The sequence below is a fragment of the Pinus tabuliformis genome, chromosome 7 (assembly GCF_031772625.1).
Source record: "Pinus tabuliformis cultivar Carrire ecotype Pingquan chromosome 7, CPIR1, whole genome shotgun sequence".
Classification (NCBI taxonomy): domain Eukaryota; kingdom Viridiplantae; phylum Streptophyta; class Pinopsida; order Pinales; family Pinaceae; genus Pinus; species Pinus tabuliformis.
Genome location: NC_142293.1, coordinates 182,858,115 through 182,874,135, shown reverse-complemented (window position 1 = coordinate 182,874,135; position 16,021 = coordinate 182,858,115).

Genomic DNA, 16,021 nt, shown 5'->3' with positions numbered 1-16,021 from the left:
AGTAAATTTCTCCATGCAATTCATGCAATAATTCATCAATGAGAGGAATGGGAAATTTATCTTTAATAGTGATCTTGTTGAGCTCTCTATAATCTAGACACATGCACCATGATCCATCCTTCTTGTGCACCAATACTATTGGATCAGAGAAAGGACTTTGACTAGGTTGAATTATATGAGCCTTTAGCATTTCTACAACCATACTTTCAATTTCACTCTTTTGTGCAAAGGGATATTTGTAAGGCCCGATGTTTGGAGGAACACTTCCTGGAAAATGAATAGCATGATCATGATCAGAAGTAGGTGGGAGGCCTTTGGGAGTCTCAAATACCTAGGAATGATTATCCAAGACTTTTTGGAGATCTATATAAATACATGATTTCGACATGGGAACCTCTAACAAACATAATTGTGCAATTACATGATTAGGATCTCATGACCAAGTGTTGTAAAATGCTAAAAAATGAAAGTGCTCAGAACTGGTCTGAACCTGAATGACCGAATAGAGCACGTCCTCCTAATTCCGGTGCCACGAATGGTTCGAAAAACGGTCTTTATATGAGGAAGTTATGACAAAAAAAAAAGCATCCAATGACCCAAAAAATTTAAAAAAGAATAGGAATATTCCTTTTAAGCTGGCCAATAACAAGTTGCCACATGGTAAGCCCAGATGCCAGCACGTGGCTTGGGTGACATCAACGACAAATTTCGCATATGTTAAAATGTTTTTGAGGGACAGGGTTTGAACCCATGACCTCCCAAGTGATAGGGTGGCACTTTACCAATGAACTACAACATTCAGACTTGCAAAGTGGGTGGCAGAAAATTGTGATAAGGTTTGAATTTTTGTTAAGGCGGGGCACGAAGTGAGCTAGCCCCCGCGCCATAATACCACAACTCTGTGACCCAATGGTTAAGCCCTAAACAACCAAAGGATGTAACAGTCATGTTTAATTTTTTTGTTATGTGATCATATGGTAACCATTGAATGCGGAGTCCAACGGCCAACTAACCCAAAGTTGGCATGAAATTCTATGTAAACCTCTGGTTCCCAAATGACCGTTCACATGTCATAATAACAACTACAGTTATATAATAGTTAAGTTCAATTTGGTGGAGATTTTGGTAGAGGGTGCCAAAATTGGCAGGCCCACCATATTTGGTGGCCTTAACTGGCCTTAACTTCAGTTCGCTGGAGTTTAATCAAGGGCAGACTCGCAGTTCTTTAATGAGCCATAACTTTGGCTAGGAATGTCCTTTTTGGATGATTGTTTTTTTTGAATTTGGGTCTCTTCCACCTTTTGAAGCCATTGGCATAGGTTTCATAGCCAACATAGGTAATTGGCAAGTGATTATGCTTCATGGAAGTTCTAGGAGCCACTAGGGCCATTTCAGTTATTGAGCTGTGCTTGGCTAGGTTCATCTATTTAAGGTGAAACAAAAGCCTATTTCTACTATAAGGAACCTTCTAAATCTAATTAAGGTGTTTTCAGAATCATTTGGAGTCTTCTAAAGGCTGAGATACTGAAGATAAGTTTCAGGCAGCCCAGAGCCAACCCGGGGAGAAGGCCTAAATTGGGGATGCAGTGCTCATTTTGAGAAAATAAACAGTCATTTGTTTATGTCAGATATGTTATAGATACATTAGCAGAGGCTTCAGAGACATTTGAAGCATTCTAAAGGAGTTTGTGCCATTAAGAAGCTCAAGGAAGCTTAGCGTACCTACTGAAGATATCAAGTCCAAGGGAGCCTAGATCTACTTGCAAAAAGAGGACAGTCATGACAGGGATGTATATGGTTTTTTCTAAACCCATAGGTTTATTCAGTAACATTTTGCAGTTGAGTGTGGAACTTGTAAAAGAATTCAAGCCATAATCTCAAAGAGCCAAGTCTAGTTGACTAGAGCTCACAGGAGATGTAGCCCATGAGATTGGGGTGAACTCCTTTTTAAATATGATGTTATGTGTGATTTTTATTTGTTGCCTTATATGTATGATATATAGGTTTAATATCGGCTGAAACAAATCAAGTTAAAACACATTACAGAAGAAAAAACATACACCTATTTCAAGCTAAAATTCCGCATAACATCAAGTTCAAGAAAGGTCTTTGTTTAATTGAATCTGAGTGTTTACTTATTATTTCTTTAGGCAGAGTTTGTAGAGGGATAGGTAGCTTTTGGATCTCATCCTCTCTTTAGAGGTGACATATCCAGTAAATTCCCCTACAGTCTATCTCTGTATTAGAAATAAGAAGTTCACATGTTTACAAATTGAAACTTCGAGTATTTATGCACTCATTTACATAAATGAAAAATGATACCTTGCACCCTTTCCAAATACATTCCATTCTCAGATTAGGTTGGTATCAGAGCACTGGTTTTCTTGATGTACATCACAATAGCTTGATTGTGTAGCTTGAAAGGTGTTTTAAGCACTGTAGAAGATTGACTGCTTTAGTACTTTGCAAACTGCATGTTGTTTGAGCTTGTAGAAGATTGGGGATAGCCACTAATTAGCTAAGTCTTGGAGAAGACAAAAAGGAATAGCAGATATTTTCCTTACCCCAAAGAATCTCAAAATCGCTCCAAGAATTCCACTTGAGTTGATTTGCTATTGTCTTCGTAAGCAAGATTGTCATTTGATTTGTGTGTTGTTCACTGCTTGAATGTTATGTTTGTAAAGACATTTAAGTGAAAAAGCTTTGTCACTTGTTTTGAAAAGATTTAAGAACATTTTTGAAGTAATTTGTTCATTGACATCATAATGACAAATTCTTCAAGTGAAGATTTCTCCTTCACAAGGTTCTTCGATGAGGATATGAAGCGTGAATTCCTCATATTGAAGGATATGGTGCAGATCCTGTTTGAGGATAGAAGAGAAAGCACAATGCTTCATGAGAAATTGTTGGCCATGAAGCAGGAGAAGGAAGAAATTCTTCAAAGATTGCATGATATGGAGTTGCAACTTCATCAAGCCCAAGAGGCTTTAACCAAGAACATGCATGAGAAAGAGGTAATCCATTCTGATTTGTCTTCAGTTTCCTCTTTAGAAAGATGTGTTGGATCTTTTGAAAAGCATATAAGGAGAATAGGATCCAAGCTCATGATTAAGATGGGTTATGAAGGCAAAGGATTAAGAAAGCATGCACAGGGAATGATTGAACCCATTTTTGTTGAAGAACAATCCAAGAATCTTGGACTGGGTTATGTGCAATCTAATAGTGAAAACTCAAAAGCCATGAAGGCATGTGAGGCTAATTCAAATAGAACTTTTGTTCCAAGTTCCATGAGACAAATATGTCAAATTTGTTTCAAAAATGATTGCCATTGTTTGAAGCCTTTGTTGCAGCAAGAAGATGGTAGACATGCAGCTTATGGCAAGCATGCAATGTTAGACAATTTTCAAGACAAGACTGATGAGGTTAGTTTGCAATTGAAGGATGAAGCGTCTACTAGTTCATCTCCTCATGGAGGCAAAAAGGATGAACATGCAAAGCAGCATAAGAGGTATAAATATACTCATGATCAATTTGATTGTGTTTCTGCAAGGCATGAAAATTGTACATGCTTTAATGGAAGAAAGTTTCCTTGTACATATTGTGGTCAATTTAACCATCATGTTTCGAGATGCTGGATGAGGAAGAAACCACATAGGGAACAGATGAAGCAAGGACAACCTTCAATGAAGGTGCATATTTGTACTTTTTTCCAAAAGAAGGGACATGTTGTCTCTCAATTTTGTACTTTACATCCAACTTGTCATCCCACACACATGCAGCACGAGGACAAGAATATTGGCAAAGGTGGAACCACAAATTCCATTATCGATGTGGACATGGAAGTTTCACATGAGGAAAAGTTGCAGCAACAAAAATCGCCATGGAAGTGGCTTGGTGAGAAGTGGATGGACTTCTTAACACAATCATTGATCAAGGCAACATTGTTCAGTTTCATTTTGTAATTTCCTCACTAGAAATTTTTTGTGTGAGTGCAAGAAAGACAGTTGTGGACAGGAGCACAAGTGCATTGAGGAAGGGAAATGTCAATTTCTTTCCATTTGTGGTTCAAAGTAATTTTCCATGCAAAGCAAATGTTTGAAGGGTTGAAGAGAAGATGATATTCATTCTCTCATTGCCTGTACTATAGTTCAGTTTAGCATTTCAGTAAGATTTTGGGGACCAAAATCCTTCTCATTTGGGAGGTGTGATCACGAGCTCAAGACCAAGTGTTACAAAATGTTGAAAAATGAAAGTGCGTAGAACTAGTTCGAACCTAAACGATAGGATAGAGCTCGTCCTCTTGATTCTAGTTCTATGAATGGTTTGAAAAACGGTCTCTGTATGAGGAAGTTATGCCAAAAACAAAAATCATCCAATGACCCTTAAATTTTTGAAAATTTTCAAAAAAATAAAAAAATATTCTTAAAATATTCTCGAGAATATTTTTAAGATATTCCAAGGAATATTCTAGGAAATATTCCTTTTGGGCTAGCTAATAACAGGCTGCCATGTGGCAGGCCTGAGGCCGCCACGTGGCTCGGATGACGTCAGGAAGAGTTATGCGTAGGTTAAAGGTTTGTGGAGGGGTGCATGGATTTGAACACATGACCTGCCAAGGGCTAGAGCAGCTCTTTACCAATGAACCACAGGCTTGGGACCTGTAAACTGGGTGGCGGAAAGTTGTGATAAGGTTTAAATTTTCATTAAGGTGGGGCTCGAAAAGGGCCAACCCTGATGCCATAAGACCACAACTTCGTGACCCAAGGCTTAAGGCCTAAACCACCGGAGGATGTAACAGTCACGTTTAATTTTTTTGTTACGTGATCATATGGTAACCATTGAATGCGAAGTCCAACAGCCAATTAACCCAAAGTTGGCATGAAATTCTATGTAAACTGTCGGTTGCCAAATGACCGTTCACATGCCATAATAACAACTATAGTTATATAAGGAATAATGCAGAGAGGATGAGGGTTTCGGGAGCTGGAGCGGATTCGATCGAGGGCAGAAGGTAGGGTTTCAAAGGAGCAGGAATTCAGCGTAGCAGTAGCAGACCGCGACGGAAGAAGGAGACTAGGCGGCCGCAGAGATCGCAGCCGGGTAGGAAAGGAGCTTTAAGGAAAGAAAGAAGAAGAATAGCAGGGGGAGACGGACTGAGAGAAGTAATGGGAGAAAGGCAGGGGAGGGGAGAGATCCCCTCCTATAGGAATATGATATTAGGAAATACAGGGAATGAAGGTGGGCAAGGGAGGATGCGGGAAATAAGCAGGGAGACACCAGTCCTGGGAAACAAATGGCAAGAAAAGATGATAAACAGATGTCTGCCTAGGGCACAGAAGAAGCCAAGGTATGTGATCCCAAGCAATAAACTGGAGAATTATCGATGTTACATGAGATATCACGCTTTCATTTGTAAGTTTATAGGATACTGGCCATCTGAAAAGGACCTCACGAGATGGATTCAACAGAGATGGAGGCCAAGAGGGCATATAGACCTCAAACTAGGGGCCAAGGGATTCTTTACAGTCATTTTTGCAAATCTCGAGGATAAGGAAAGAGTTTTTGAGGAGGGACCACACTTCATGAATAATGCGGGACTGTTTATATGATACTGGGAAGACAGATACAACCTTGATGAGGAGAAAATAATGGAAGCCCCGATATGGGTCAGATTGTTTGGGTTACCGATAGAATTTTGGGATCCAGAGATACTGGAAGGGATCGGAAATTCGATCGGTAGTTTTGTGAAGGTGGCAGAGTCGACGAAAAGAGGAAAATACACTTCTTAAGCAAGAATCTGCGTATACATGAACATTGCAGACCCTTTACCGGAGTCCATTGAGGTTGAATATCATGACAAAATATGGCAACAGCCCATAGATTACGAGCATATACCTTTCAGATGCAGGAGATGCCATGAATATGGGCATCTAGCAAGGGAGTGCCCACAAAATCGAACAGTGGAGTCAGAGAAGACTAATAGGGAGGAGCTAAGGAAAGGAGAAGGATCCGGAAGTGAAGAAAATGAATTCAGGGAGGTACAGAGGAGGAGGAAGCCAAATCTGGGGGCAAAAAAAACACAATCAAAAGAAACAAACTCACCAATTGGAAGTCAAAATAAGTTCAAGATCCTACAGGAGGAGGAAGAGGAGAACGAGGGAGAAAAATAGGAAGAAGAGGTAAACGAGATAACTCCAATGGAAATCATAAAGGAAGTAAAAAGAAAAAGCATGAGGCCAAGCAAAGAAACAGAAGGGGAAGCGGGAGGAAGACAGGAGAATATGGCCGAACAATCAATGACAGGTCCGGATAATATAAAAGAAACGGGCACAGAGGAAGAGAAGATAATGAAGAAATTACTCAATGAATGGAAAAAATTGGACGAAAGATTCATTCTGGAAAAAGAGAAACAACTGTATAAAGAAACTTTTCAAAGATACAAGGAAAAGAAGGGAGGATCCATAGAAAATAGATCAGATCAAGCAGGAACCCAGGAATCCCAAAGCTTACAAGGGGACGGTAATGGCAAGGGAGGAAGAAAAAAAGGGAGATGAATGATAAGTGAATCGATCCAAGCAGTGGGAGAGATTCTAGTAAATTCAGGGAGGGTGATACCTCTGTTAGAGGTATTTCAACAAACTTCTAAAAGTTTCAAATGATTGTTACAAGTTGGAATATTAGGGGACTAAATAGTAAAGGAAAACATAGATATTTGAAAGAAAGGGTGAAGAAAGATAAACCAAGCATCATGATAATTCAGGAAACGAAAATGGAATGGAAGCAGCTGGAAGAAATTATAAAGAAATTGAAATTAGGATACGAGGTCATGGCCCTGGATGCAGTAGCAACAGCCGGGGGTTTGGCTATTTTGTGGAACCCGGAAGAGGTAATTTTTGAAAACTTGTTTAGTCTTCCTAGAATCTTATCAGGTCTATTTAGATTAGTGGGGATGGGGGAAAGAATCCTTATCTCAGGAGTGTATGGGCCTCATATATATAGAGAACGGAAATAATTCCTGAAGAATATTCAAACCATGAGAAGCCTAGTCCCGGAAACTCCTTGGATAATAGGAGGGGATTTCAATATGATCCGGGATGTAGGAGAAAAGATAGGAGGAATAAGGAAAGAGGATCAGAACATGGAGGAGTTCAACGACCTGATTAGGGACCAGAGGTTAGTAGATATCCCTACAACTAATGGAATCTACACATGGAATAATAGAAGAGGAGGATAGAATCAAATCGCATCTAGACTGGATAGGTTTCTGCTATCAGAGCAAATTTTGAATCGCGATGTGTTTATTGAAGCAAAAATCCTTCCTAGCCTTGGTTCAGACCACTGGCCTATAAGATTAGATATTGATATGAAGAAGGTTAAGGGGAAGAAGCCCTTCAGGTTCGAATCTTTCTGGCTTAGAGACCCCCAATTCATAAAGAAGTTGGAAGAATGGTGGAATCAGAGTACTATCAGAGGCAAGGGGAAAATGGATACCATACAATTGAAGCTCAAAGAGATTAAAAAGAGAATAAAAGAATGGAATAGGGAAGAATTTGGGAACATTATGGAAGCAAAACAGAAATTAGAAGGAGAAATGGAAGAAATCCAACAAAAAATAATCCTGCAGGGAAGGGATGAAGAGAAGAGTATGAAGGAAGGAATAATAATAAGCCAGTTGGAAGATAGAAGGAAACAGGAGGAGATACTGTGGAGACAAAAATCAAGGATAAAATGGTTAAGGGAAGGAGAAAGGAATACAAAATTCTTTCATCAAGCTATGGTCCAAAACAGACAGAGGAATAGGATTTTTTCTATCAAAAATGCAGAAGGAGAAAGAGTAATAGAACAGGAGGAGATAGAAAAGACTCTAGTTGATTACTATAAAGGGATCCTTACAGAAAACCAGAGGGATAGAGGAGAAGCAATAGACAATATATGCAAGGAGATACCAAGATTAGTAACAGAGGAGCAAAACAAAGCGTTAATGCAGGCAGTAACCATGGAGGAGTTAAAAGAGGTAGTGATGAATATGAGCAGGAACAAGGCACCAGGACCGGATGGGTATACAGTGGAATTCTTCTAGGCTAGTTGGCATTTTATAGGAAAGAAGATATTGGAGGCAGTTGAAGATTCAAGAATGAAACAGTGAATATGGCCTGGAATTAACTCGACTTTTCTGACCCTGATCCCCAAAAGTAACAGTTCGGAGGAGCCACAGGGCTTTAGACCTATAGCCCTTTGCAATGTCATCTATAAGATTATATCCACTCTGATAGCGAAAAGGTTGAAACCTCTCCTACCCAACATAATTGCTCCTGAGCAGGCTGGCTTTGTGGAGGGCCGGCAAATTTTGGATGGTATAGTGGTATCTCAGGAGGTGATTCATTCCGTAAAGATGAAAAAACAGAAAGGGATGCTAATGAAGCTAGATTTATCTAAGGCATATGGTCGACTGAATTGGGACTACCTCAGAGCGATTCTGGGAGCTTATGGTTTTGAGAACAGGTGGATTGAATGGATATTCAGCATGATCTCTACCCCAAATTTCTCAATTTTGGTCAATGGTATACCTACGGGTACGTTTAATGCTACCAGGGGAATTAGGCAGGGGGACCCAATTTCCCCATTTTTATTCATCTTGGTTGTGGAAGGCTTAAGTAGAAAACTCAAAAAGGAAGTAAGAGAAAAGAAAATCAAAGGAATCAGGTTGTGGGGGAACAATCTGACCATCACACATCAACAGTTTGTTGATGATGTGATGCTCTTTGGAGAAGTGTCGCTCAAGGAGGTGAGAAATTTCAAGAGGGTCTTAGATGTCTTTATGAGGGCATCAGGCATGGAGATAAACAAAGATAAATCCTGTACATTCATATTTAATTCGCCAGATTCTATTAAAGCTCATTTAACTAGGATATTAGGTTTTAGACAGGGAGAGTTATCTACTAAATATTTGGGTATCCAACTGGATATATATCCTAATCGGATGAAAAATTGGCAGAGTATGTTGGAAAAAATCAAGAAAAGATTAGCCAGTTGGTCTTTCAGATCGATGAATATCACAAGCAGAATTGTCCTATTAAAATCGGTCTTATTATCTATACCTATATACCCCTTGTCTATTATGGTCACCCCCAAAGGAGTTTTCTCCAAAATGAGGGAGATTTTGGGGAAATTTTTATGGGGGGGTCCCAAGCAACAGAGGAAATGGACTCTGGTCTCATGGAAGAATGTAATCAAGAGGAAAGAGGAAGGAGGCCTGGGAGTGAGAGATCCGGAAATTTTGAATAAGGTTCTAGGGGTGAAGCTATGGTGGAGATCGGTCCAGGGGGGAAATGATGTGTGGAAAAAAATATGGAATCAAAAATATGACATGCCTGATACAGCTGAAGGGCGTTTAAGAGTAGAGGAAACCCCAAGAGGATCGCAAATTTGGGAACTAGCAATCAGAAATAGGGATATAGTTAAGAACCTTGCTTTCTGGGAAATCCGAGAGGGAAGCTCAGCAAGATTTTGGGAGGAAGGATGGCAACAGCATGACAAACTGGAAAGAATCCAAATTCTTCATGAAGTTCAAGAAAAAGCGAAAAGGGCAGGATTGGAATATGTGAGGGACTACTAGAAAAGAGAAGAATTAAATGACATTTGGAGAGCTTGGAGAAGGCCAGAAGAATGGGATGAGAATATAAATCAGGAGGCAGAGCAACTGTATACCAAAGAAATAGAATCGAGAAAAATCAAAATCAGAGTGGGTAAGGATATTCTTAGATGGGGTAAAGCGATGAAAGGCATTTTCACGGTGAAAGAAGCATACTACTGGGCAACGAAAGAGGAAAGAGAGGAGGGATCAATGGAGTGGAAAAATATTTGGGAAGGAAAATGGTGGTAAAAATAACATTTTTTGCATGGTTGGTGAGCAGAGGAAGGATCCTGACATGGGATAATATTCAGAAAAGAGGAATGATTGGACCCTCAAGATGCAGTCTCTGCAGCAAGGAAATAGAAACTCAGGAGCACTTACTCAACAAATGTTCTTATGCTCAGAGCTTGTGGGAGGAAATTAGGGTGCTCTTTGGTATGACAAAAAGGGATCCAGACAGCATCAGGAATACTCTGATACAATGGGGAAAGGGGAATTTCCAAAGCAAAGTTGTAAGAAGAATATGGAACTTGGCGGTAGGTTTCGTAATATGGTCAATTTGGAAAGAGCGAAATCGAAGAGTCTTTAGGGATAAAAGCTGTCAAGAATCGAGAATTTGGGATGAAATATGCAGGTCAATTAAAGAAACTGTTTTGTTAGAAGTATGGGAGGAAGAAGATTGGAAGTTGAATCCGAAAGAGCAGAGAATAGTCTCAAAACTGAGCATGGAATTTAAGATGGTCTACCCCAATACGGAGAGGAGGAACAGAATTGGCATGCAGAGCCCCAGCTATTTTAGACTTCCTGGGGATCAACAGATTAAATTAAACTTCGACGGGGCCTCAAAGGGTAACCCGGGACAAGCAGGTCTGGGAGGCATCTTCAGAGATAGCAGAGGCAATACAAGGTGGGTGTTTTCCGAATGGGGAGGGGAAATGACGAATAACGAAGCGGAGTTATGGGCAGTGCATCAAGGTCTCCGGATAGCAGTTAGAAACGGTTACATGAACCTTGAAATCGAAGGAGATTCCCAAATTACGATAGAAATGTTAAGGAAATTAAGGGATGGTAGAAGATGGGATCAGGTAACGAACAACTGGAGGATAGTAGGGATAATCCAGGATATTGAGCGGCTGTTGAGTAGGATCGAATACACAATAATTAACCACGTATTGAGAACGGGGAACCGCGCAGCAGATCTATTGGCCAATTGGGGAAGTGGAGGATCGAACAGGACAGTGGATGGCAGCTAGACATCATTAAAGGATGACCCAAGCTGGATCGAGTTAAATAATATACTAAATCAGGACTATATTGAAGCGATCGCACAGGAAAGTAACAATTAGACGCCTCCCGGTTATGGGAAGGAGGAGAAAAGACAGGTTAATCAATGCTCGGACAGAGCGTATGCAGGAACAAGCATACGATGATCAAGTCATAAAGGCTGGGATCAATCAAACCATGGGAAAGGTGAGCACCCCTAGGAGAGAGGTGGGAAAGGTACTGAGAAGGGGAGGTGGAACTGTCAGAGAGACAGAGATCGCTAGCCCTCATGATAAGAAAATGAGGACAGCTGGAAGAACTAATGAAAAGAATATTGATGAGGAGAATAGGCATCAACGATGCTTTAAGAAGAAAAGGTGGCAAAGCAGGGGTAATAAAGGAGCAGCATGCAATAGGACAACGTAAAGAGAGAAATTAGGAGCGAGCCAAGGCCAAGTGAGGTGGAGAATTGGGAATTTGCAGCAGACGAAGGACAGCCGAAGAAAACAAAAGAGGGAAAGGAAAATGGCAGAGAACCAAGAAAGAAGAGCAGGAAGGTGGACGAGAAGTAAGGCGGCAGCTCCAGAAGATAAAGGAAAAAGTATAGCAGAGGAAGCTCCACAGAAGGTCTTTCTAACAATCCCGGACGAGTCGGAGGAAGAATTTGATATTTAGAATTACATTATAGAAGATGGGCCAGGATGTGCGACGGCTGGAAAGGAAAGTAAGACGGAGGGGAACCAGACTAGGACGAGAAACCGAGAAGACGAGAAAGATGATCAGGAAGAAGGAGAAGGAGAGGAGTATGGTAGAAGAGCAGGGAGCAGAGTAATGCGAGGACGGGGAAACCAAAGAGGAAGAGGAGGGACTGGAGGACGAGATGGACGAGGGAGTAGGGGCGGAAGAAGGGGATCAGACGAGGGAGAAGCCAGTGAGGCGAGAGGCAGGAAAAGAGGTAAGAAGGATATGAGAAAGAAGCTACAAGAAGCAGAGGAGGCCTATTACCACGATACTAACCCAAATATCAGAAGGATAATTGGTCACTTAGAGGAGGAAGCCCTGCAGGAGCCTTCAGATCCCGAGATGGAAGATTGGGAGACGCTACTCCCGGATCCGGGGCATACGAGGGGGAGAATGTCCCTTTACAAACAATCTCTACATGTTTACTGGGGAATGAAACGACTACTGGCCAAAGCAGTGGAGCAGGTGGCCATGGAAATGGCCGAACTGTTCCAAGGAATCCCCACCCTGAAAAAAGAACTGAAGAATATTCAGGTCACCCTACTCATGCAGGACAGGAAAATGGATGATATTCAGCAGATGCTTCAAGCGGGCGGTTTGGGAGTCAAACTAGAGAAGGAGCCAAAGCCTAGCACAATGAACCAGTAGAATAAGGTGTCGCTGCAAGGAGGTTTTTATAAAAATCTCCATTTTGATTTTTGTATTGTTAGATGTTATTTTTGCAGAGAAAAACCAGTTTGAATAGAGGTAGAATAGAGGTGTATTTAGCTTGGGTAGACAGACTGATAATATACTTTTTTTGCCTGGCTTTTAAAAACATCAGATGGTCAAGAGACCCGGTTTCCCTTTAGGGCGGGTTGAGACCTGCACATCTATGTACTGTTTTTAATTTTTGATAATGGAAAAAAGTGTACCGCCTCAGCTTACAAAAAAAACAACTATAGTTATATAACCATTAAGTTCAATTTGGCGGAGCTTTTGGTGGAGAGCACCAAAATTGGCAGGCCCGCCATATTTGGCAGCCCTACCTGGCCTTAACTTCACTTAGCTGGAGTTTAATTAGGGGTAGACTGGCAGTTCTTTAATGAGCCATAACTTTGGCTAGGAATGTCTTTTTTGGATGATTTTTTTATTTTTATTTTGGGTCTCTTCGACCTTCTAAAGCCATTGGAATAGGTTCCACAGCTAACATAGGTCACTGGCAGGTGATTTTGCTTCGTGGAAGTTCCAGGAGCCAATAGGGCCATTTCAATGATTGAGTTGTGTTGGGCTAGGTTCATCTGTTTCAGGTGAAGCAAAGGCCTATTTCTGCTATAAGGAACCTTCTGAATCCAATGAAGGTGTTCTCAGAAGCATTTGGACACTTATAAAGGCCAAGATGCTGAAGAGAAGTTTCAGGCAGCCCAGAGCCAACCCAGGGAGAAGGCCTAGATCGGGGATGCAGTCCTCATTTTGAGAAAATGAACAGTCATTTGTTTATATCAGATATGTGTTGGAGACATTAGCAGAGGTTTTAGAGACGTTTAAAACATTCTAAGGGAGTTTGTGCCATTAAGAAGCTCAGTGAAGCTTAGTCCACCTATTGAAGGAATCAAGTCCAAGGGAACCTAGATCTGCCTGCACAAAGAAGATAGCAATAACAGGGATGTTTATGGTTTTTCCTAAACCCATAGGTTTATTCAATAATATTTTGGAGTTAAGTGTGGAACTTGTAAACGAATTCAAGCCATAATCCCGAAGAGCCAAGTCTAGTTGACTAGAGCTCACAGGAGATGTAGCCCATGAGATTGGGGTGAACTCCTTATTAAATTTGCTGTTATGTGTGATGTTTATTTGCTTCCTTATATGTTTGATATATATGTTTAATATCAACTGAAACAAATCAAGTTAAAACACATAAATAGAAGAAAAAACATACACCTATTTCAAGCTAAAATTTTCCATAACATGAAGTTCAAGCAAGGTCTCTTTTTAATTGAATCTGAGTGTTTACTTATTATTTCTTTAGGCAGAGTCTGTAGAGGGCCAGGTAGCTTCCAGATCTCATCCTCTCTTTAGAGGTGACATATCCAGTAAATGCCCCTACAGTCCATCTCTGTATTAGAAATAAGAAGTTCACATGTTTACAGATTTAAACTTGGAGTATTTGTGCACTCATTTACATAAATGAAAATGGATACCTTGCACCATTTCCAAGTACATTCCATTTTTAGATCATTACGCCATGTTTTTCTTCCTTTAGAATATTAGTCATGCTATTATAGATGATTATATTTCCCAGTTTCCCTGCAATACTCCTTAATTCAACTTCCTTTCCTTCTGAAAGAAAGTTCACGAAGAGTTCTTAGAAATTAAAAGTAATCATACCCAAAGATTGTAGCCATTAGACTTCCAGTACAACATCAGCACCACCCATTGGAATGGAAAGGATTAGACTATTCAAAACAATTCTACAATGGATAGCTTGATATTATGGCACTTTCTAGACCAATTTATGGTTCTTCCATTTGCAACCATCACTTGAAACTCTGGTGCTGGATATAGGAAGCAATTCAATTCCTTCACTATCTTACAATGAATAAAATTATGGGTATTGTCCAAATCAATCAACACTATTACCCTTTTCTTCTTGATATGTCCTTCTCTCTTGATAGTTTAAGGAGTGGTAATTCCTACCAATGCATTACAATATATGGTCAAACTCATTTCTTGATGCTTGATGTGATCTTTCACTTTTTGAACCTTTTTCTTCTTGATATGTCCTTTTATCTTGAGAGTTTGAGGAGTGCTAATTCTTGCCAATGATTTACAATATATGATTGGATTTGTTTCTTCTTTCTCTAGGGTTGGTTCCTGGTGTATATCCTCTTCTTTTGATGTTTCTTGATGCTTTTATTCCTCCTCTTCACAATCTATGTAAAGTCATTTCTTCTCAGCACACTTATGACATTTAGTATATTTGTTGTCTCAAATGTAACAACGCCTTTTTACTCTTTTTTCTTCTAATTGTTCTCGTGTAAACCTTGTAGTTTGTGGAAGGCTAGGAGCGAAAAAACTTCCATATTTATAGTTTTGAGTGGTAGGATTCCTTCTTTCCCTAATTCCACTTTCAATTCTTCTCGCAAACTTGAATGCCTTCTCCAATGAATTTGGTTCCCAATGACAAACCTCATGTTGAATGTTATCCTTTAAAGTCCCTATGAAGACATCAATCATTTGCTTCTATGGAATCTCATTTACCCTTATATTAAATTTTTGGAATTCCTCAATGTACTCTACCATTGAACCCTTTTGTTTGATATTTATCAATTGGCTAAAGAAGGTGTTGCTCTTTGTATCATCATAATGTGCTATCATTTTCTCCATAAAAATTGACCAAGCGACAAGTGATGTATGAGAAAAAAGCCCTTTATACCATAAAAATTGATTGGATTTTAAATAAAATTATGTAATAAGTACCTTTGTAGCAGTTGTACATCATGTAGATCAAAATATTGTTCCATCTATAATATCAAATTTATCGAATCCTTGCCATCAAACTTCCTCATATCATCTTTTCTTGATTTTAGGATTTCGATGTTGAAATGATTGTAACTCTGCAATTTCAGATCTCCAAGGTCTGAAATTGTGACTTGCAGTATCTCTCTGCATCCTCTTTCCAATGCCACCAGTCTGATCGAAATTGGATTCTCCAAGAAAGATTTATTCCCAATCTCCCAAGATTATCTTATTATATATAGTTTCAATAGAGCGAACTTATACAAAGTGCTATGTGTTATTGTTTCGACCTTCGAACCTGAAAAAAATCCATATAAAATTACAGTCCATCTTGTTTCTATAGCTTCTTGTGAAATTTCAATCTAGTGCGCAGAGAGAATGTTATGACGACTTTCCCTAGGTCACATGTTTGGGATGTAATTCGAGATCTTGCAGAGACCCTAAATGTCTTGGAGTCTTTCTCTGAAACTATAGTGACACAATATCTGAAATTCAGTCTCGTGCTTCACCACAATTGCGTATCAAATGGGTTTTAATTTTAGATTCTGAACCTTCGTGGAAAAACAATTATAGCAAACATGCCATGATGACTTGTTTGCAATGGAATTATGGAGCTTTCAAAAACCATAACTTCATTAGATCATATCTCCAAAAATATAGAGATACAAGATATGAAATTCAGACCAAAGATTCAAAAATATTTCTTCTCAAATGGGTTTGTTCTTTATCTTCTGAAACAACATGGATAAAATGTTATATTGAAAATTCCACGATGGCCTGTTTGGAGTAACGAAACCCTAGAATCCAAAGGTCTAATACCAAATGTTATGAAACTAGCACACAAAAAGATAGAAAATATAGATCAATGACTTAGAAATCAACCTT